Genomic DNA, 5,676 nt, shown 5'->3' with positions numbered 1-5,676 from the left:
ATTTATGATTTGTGAGACCAGGTTCTTAATTTAATTTATGTTTTTTTTTAATATCTATTATTTTCTGATTTAATTATTTTTGATCTCTTGAATGATTTGCTAAAAAGGACTATTAGTTAATTGTTTGATTTGATCAATTGCTAGTTCATCTTCATAATCTGTAATTGTTGTGTAAGATTGAACATGAGTAGCAATTAGGTTTTATTGATTATGATTCAAGTTTTCGATAATAACCTAAGGAAATAATAGGGTGGATTAAATGATTTATGCTTCATAAATTGTTGTTCATCTTAACTACTTCTTGTTCTTCTAGCAATTGTTAATTTGATGAGGATTGCTTAATACCAACTCAGTTAATAATTAGAGTTAATAAGAGTGCTGGGATCGAATTGATGAGTATAGAGAAGTCAGGGTTTACCTTGCTATTTGGTAAATCTACGTTAAGTATTCAATAAGATATAATTGTATTTCTTTTGTCTATGATCAAATCAATGCATTGGAATGCGAATTACCTTGGACTAAAGTTTGTTTAATTGGAGAGTTTCTTATTTTTAAATCTTAATTTTGGATTTTTGATTTCTTCTTTGGATTGTGAATTAACACCCCCCAACCTTTGTTTCTTTTTTTCCATTGCACAAGCGCACGAAATTTAATAATTTAGTCTTTAGGGTTCAACCTGGATTCACCACTTATTGCAGAAAATATTTCATACTTGGTGATTTCAATTAATTTAATTTATGGTGGATTCGACACCCATCAAGAATTTTAGCACCGTTGCCAGGGAATGAAATTTATTGAATTTTGTGTTTTCTGTGTTAGAATATTCTGTTATTAATTTTGTTTGTGAGTTGTTGCTATTTTCAGGTTTTTGAAAAAAAAAAATATTACGGTGTTACTGTTCAGTGTTAGTATTCATTAAGAATTTTGGTTGAATTTGAAGGGCGGCCCATACCTATTTTGAAGGAAACGACGCTTTGATCAAGACCAATTAATCCATAGGATTTCTTGGCCCCACCCTCTTGATGCCAAATTCGATTGTTTTCTAGGGTTTTGAAGCATTTTTCTATTTTTACTTTGATTTCTTTTTGTTAATGACAAGAATTTCTCAATCTGGTGAGTTGATCTTTGATCCAGAAGTAGAAAAAATAGCTAAACATTTGAGAAAATTGGCTAAGCAAGCTAGGCAGATTCCGAGTACATCTGAAGGAGTCCAATCTCCAAAGGAGTTAAGTTCGGATTTGGAGTCAGAGTCAAATTTCGAAAATGAAACCATGGCTGTTAGAACCTTGAAAGAGTTGGCTGCTCCTGATCTAAACCAACAGCCTTTGTGTATCTAATACCCTACTTTAAATGTTGCTTTTGAGTTGAAATCTGGACTAATCCATTTATTGCCTAAGTTTCATGGTCTTACAGGTGAGGATCCACATAAGCATCTAAAGGAATTTCATGTTGTGTGTTCTAGCATGAAACCTCAAGGAGTTTAAGAGGATCAGATCAAGCTTCGGGCTTTCCCTTTCTCACTAGAGGGCACAGTTAAAGATTGGTTGTATTACTTCCTTCTGGATCCATCAACTCATGGAATGGGATGAAGTAGATATTTCTGGAGAAGTATTTTCCTACTTCCCATGCTGCCAATATAAGAAAAGAAATTTGTGGCATCCGGCAGTACAATGAAGAGAGTTTGTATGAGTATTAGGAGAGATTTAAGAAGTTATGCGCAAGTTGTCCCATCATCAAATAATTGAGCAGCTGTTGATTCAGTATTTCTATGAGGGACTTCTACCAATGGACCGCAGTATGATAAATGCTGCTAGTGGAGGAGCTTTGGTTGACAAGACACCAGAAGAGGCAAGGAGGTTAATTGCTAACATGGCAGCAAATTCTCAGCTGTTTGGAATGAGAATGGATCACACACCTATGAAGGTTGATGAGGTAAGTACATCTAACCTTGAGAAATAAATTTCTGATTTAACTTCTTTGGTGAGGCAGTTGGCTGTAGGGAACATGCAAACTATTAAGGTATGTGCAATTTGTTCGGGTTCAGGTCATGCTACTGACATGTGTCCTACATTACAAGAGGATGAATCAATGCAACATGCTAATGCAGTAAGACATTATGGACAGCCACAATGCAGGTATGATCTCTATTTAAATACTTATAATCCAGGATGGCGAGATCATCCCAATTTGAGTTATGGGAATCAACTGGTGCAAAACTGATACCAGCAGCAAAGACCATAAGTTAATCAACTACCTCCGCCTCCCTCAAATCAAGGTATGTCACTTGATGAAATTATTAAGGCTTTGGCTAACAATACACAACAGTTTCAATAGGAGACCAGAAATAGCATTCAAAACATAAGGAGGCAAATTGGTGAGTTAGCCTCATCTGTGAGTAAGCTGGAAGCTCAAGGTTCTAGAAAGCTCCCATCATAAATAGCCATGAATCCTAGAGAAAATACAAGTGCAATACTGTTACAGAGTGGGAAAGAAGTTGATAATCAGACTCCACATGAACCAATAAAAAAGAAGAAGTAAGGAGCAAAAGAGTCTAAAGTTCCTGAAGTTAAGGTAAATACTAAACCTAACTTGAATAAGGTTAATAATTTTGTTCTTCCTCCATTCCCATGTAGGTTGGCTAAAAATAAGAAAGAAGAATAACAGAAAGAAATTTTGGAGACTTTTAGAAAGGTGGAGGTGAATATACCCTTACTTGATGCGATCAAACAAGTTCCCAAGTATGCTAAATTCCTTAAGGAAGTATGCACTACAAAGCGCAAGTTGAGGAATAATGAGAAGATCAGTGTGGGGGAAAATGTGTCGGCATTAATTTAGCAAAATTACCCCCTAAGTGTATGTAATAGCCCGATCCTACTCCAGTTAGTATTGTTCACTTTGGCCCATTTCTCGATTTGTGCATGTCATCCTTGCGCAGGGGCCATGCTAATCTTCTCTGTATCGTTCCAATTTTATCGGATGTCCCCCATGGGCCAAAGCGGACAATACTAACTAGAGAAGGATCGAGCTGTTACAATTTGGTATCAGAGCTGGACTCCCTCTAGTACGGTGTGTGGTGCGAGGACGCACTGTGCGGTCGTGGGCTTGTCATGACCCAGGGATGGGGTTGGGACGTGCTTGTTCAACCAGCTACGCACTGGGGTGGAAACTTCGTGTCCCACATCGAAAATGGGAAGAAAAGATTTGGGCCATATATGTGAGAGCCTTCCTCACCTGGTCAGAGCGCTTTCGGGAATGAAACCTCCCAAGGGACAAATCTGTGAAGCCCATGGGCCAAAGCGGACAATACTAACTGGAGAAGGATCGGGCTGTTACATTTATGAAAATTCATATTAATCTAATTTGTAAATTAATGATATAATTGGTAAATCTTATACTCGATAAATAATAAATAAATAAATTATGGAGGGTAAATTGCTATGAAATAAGTTATGGTGCTACGCACACTGTGTGGCATATCTTGCTCGGCTACACTGTAGATGGGTAAGGGGGGTCACATGCCCCTTTCCGATCTGATCCGGTTTACCAATAATTATGTATTTCTTTCGAAACTCTGATCTAATTATTTGACCTACTTTTTAACTATTTTTTGTGATTTTCTCTTTTCAACTGACTTCGCAATAAATCCTAGGACTGCGATATCACAATGTCCCGTATAAATTTAGGTTACAACTGACCTTGCAGTCACTTTTCGGTACGGTCACCCATCGCTGTGACCCCTAGCTCATTTAACCTTTTATACTTTATTTTCTAAATTTTCTTTTCATCATCATATAGTGGCTATTTATTTTCATTCAAGGCTTTTTTATATGACTTTAACATGGTCCTAATCCTCTTAATTGTTAAAACTGACACCAGTCACTGGAACAGTAAAACATATGAAACTATGCATGTAGGGGTGTTACAAATTCAGATCTTGGAGGATATGCTACGGGCTTGTGTGATTGAATTTGAAGGTAGTTGGGATACACACTTGTCTTTGATTGAGTTTGCTTACAATAATAGCTATCAATCAAGCATAGGGATGCCTCCATATGAAGCTCTATATGGCAGGACGTGTAGAACTCCTCTGTGTTGGGATGAATTGGGTGAAAGGAAACTAATTGGCCAAAAATTGTTCAGCAGACAGAGGAGAAGATTAAGCTTATCAGAGATAGACTCAAGGCTGCATCAAATCATCAGAAGTCTTATATTGATCTGAAGAGGTGAGATATTGAATATACAGTGGATGACAAGGTATTCCTCAAGGTTTTCCCTTGGAAGAGGATTATGAGATTTGGCAGAAAGGGAAAGCTAAGTCCTCGTTTCATTGGGCCGTATAAGGCTCTAGAAAGAGTTGGTCCTCTAGCATACTGATTGGCACTGCCTCCAAGTTGAAAAAGATACATAATGTCTTCCATGTATCTATGTTAAGAGGTATTGATCGAACCCCTCTCACATTTTACCCATAAAAGAGATTGAAGTGAACCCAGACCTCACTTATGAAGAAAAACCAATAGAAATACTGGTATATAAAGTGAAGCAGCTGAGGAATAAGTAGATACCACTGGTTAAGGTGCTATGAAACCATCATTTAGGCTAAGAAGCTACTTCGAAACGTGAGGAGGATATGAGGAGTAAACACCCACAGCTGTTCAGAAACTAACACCAGGTAAAATTTTGAGACGAAATTTATTTTAAGGGGAGGAGAATTGTAACATCCCTATATTCATTAGTTCCGTACATCCCACTATTCCAGTGACTGGTGTTAGTTCAGACAGTCAAGGGGTTTAAAACCATATCTAAGTCATCTAGAAAAGCCATGAACAAAAATTAATAATACTTACATAAAGGTAAAATGGAAATGAACAAAATAAAGCATAATAGGTTAAATGAGCCGAGGTCACAGCGATGGGTGACCAAACCGGAAAGTGGCTGCGAGCTCAGTCGCTACCCTGATTTTGTGTGGGACCTTATGGCACCCCAGGCCTAGGGATAATTGTGAAGTTAATAGTATTGTGAAAACTACAGAGAATAATAGAGAACAAGCTCAAATAATTGAATCAGAGTTCAGAAAGCAATCTAGTGCGATTGAAAAAACCGATCAGACCGATAAAGGGTAATATGGTCAATTCACCCTTAGAGGTGACTCTTGGCCTAAATGTCCATTAAAATGTAGGAAATTAACATTATGAAAAATAAATTAAAACATAAGAGGTGTAGGGAAGAAAGGGAAAAGAAAAGAAAAGAGATTTTAATTTAAGGGAATTATGACATCATGATGATGTATACATGACACAATAATAATTATAATTTTTAAATTTTGATTAGGGATAATGTTAACATATATGACAATTAAAAAGAAAAAAAAAATTATTTCCCATGGTCTTCTTCTTCATGTGCCAAATTCTCTCTCTCCTCTCCGTCTCTCATTTTCCTAATTCCACCATTAAAGCCCCTCTCAAGCTTTTATAACCCTAATTTTAGCCATAAATTTTCTAGTTCCCTTAATTAAACCTTGCTTTTGAGTCTTAGTAAGAAGATTGGAATAACAAAGAGAAGGAAAATTGAAGAGTTTGGAAGACTTGAAGTGATCAAGTTGAGGTAAGCAATTCCAAGCTTTTTCTTTTGTGAAATTGATTGGATTGAAGTTGAATAAGTAGAGATTCTTAGAAAAAT

General features: G+C 36.7%; 2 non-coding genes across 2 annotated transcripts; both read right to left on the bottom strand.

Moving 5' to 3' along the window:
• Positions 1-1,633: 1,633 nt before the first annotated feature.
• On the bottom strand, positions 1,634-1,739 carry LOC131170936 (small nucleolar RNA R71). The gene has a single exon (XR_009141700.1). It is a non-coding gene; the product is annotated as a small nucleolar RNA R71 (small nucleolar RNA).
• A 1,150-nt stretch (positions 1,740-2,889) lies between these two features.
• LOC131170904 (U6 spliceosomal RNA) lies at positions 2,890-2,992 on the bottom strand. Its single transcript, XR_009141668.1, has one exon. It is a non-coding gene; the product is annotated as a U6 spliceosomal RNA (small nuclear RNA).
• Between the last annotated feature and the right edge of the window lie 2,684 nt (positions 2,993-5,676).

Source organism: Hevea brasiliensis, chromosome 11 (genome assembly GCF_030052815.1).
Source record: "Hevea brasiliensis isolate MT/VB/25A 57/8 chromosome 11, ASM3005281v1, whole genome shotgun sequence".
Taxonomy (NCBI): Eukaryota; Viridiplantae; Streptophyta; class Magnoliopsida; order Malpighiales; family Euphorbiaceae; genus Hevea; species Hevea brasiliensis.
Note: the sequence above shows the minus strand (reverse complement) of the source record. Positions and strands in the feature narration are given on the sequence as shown.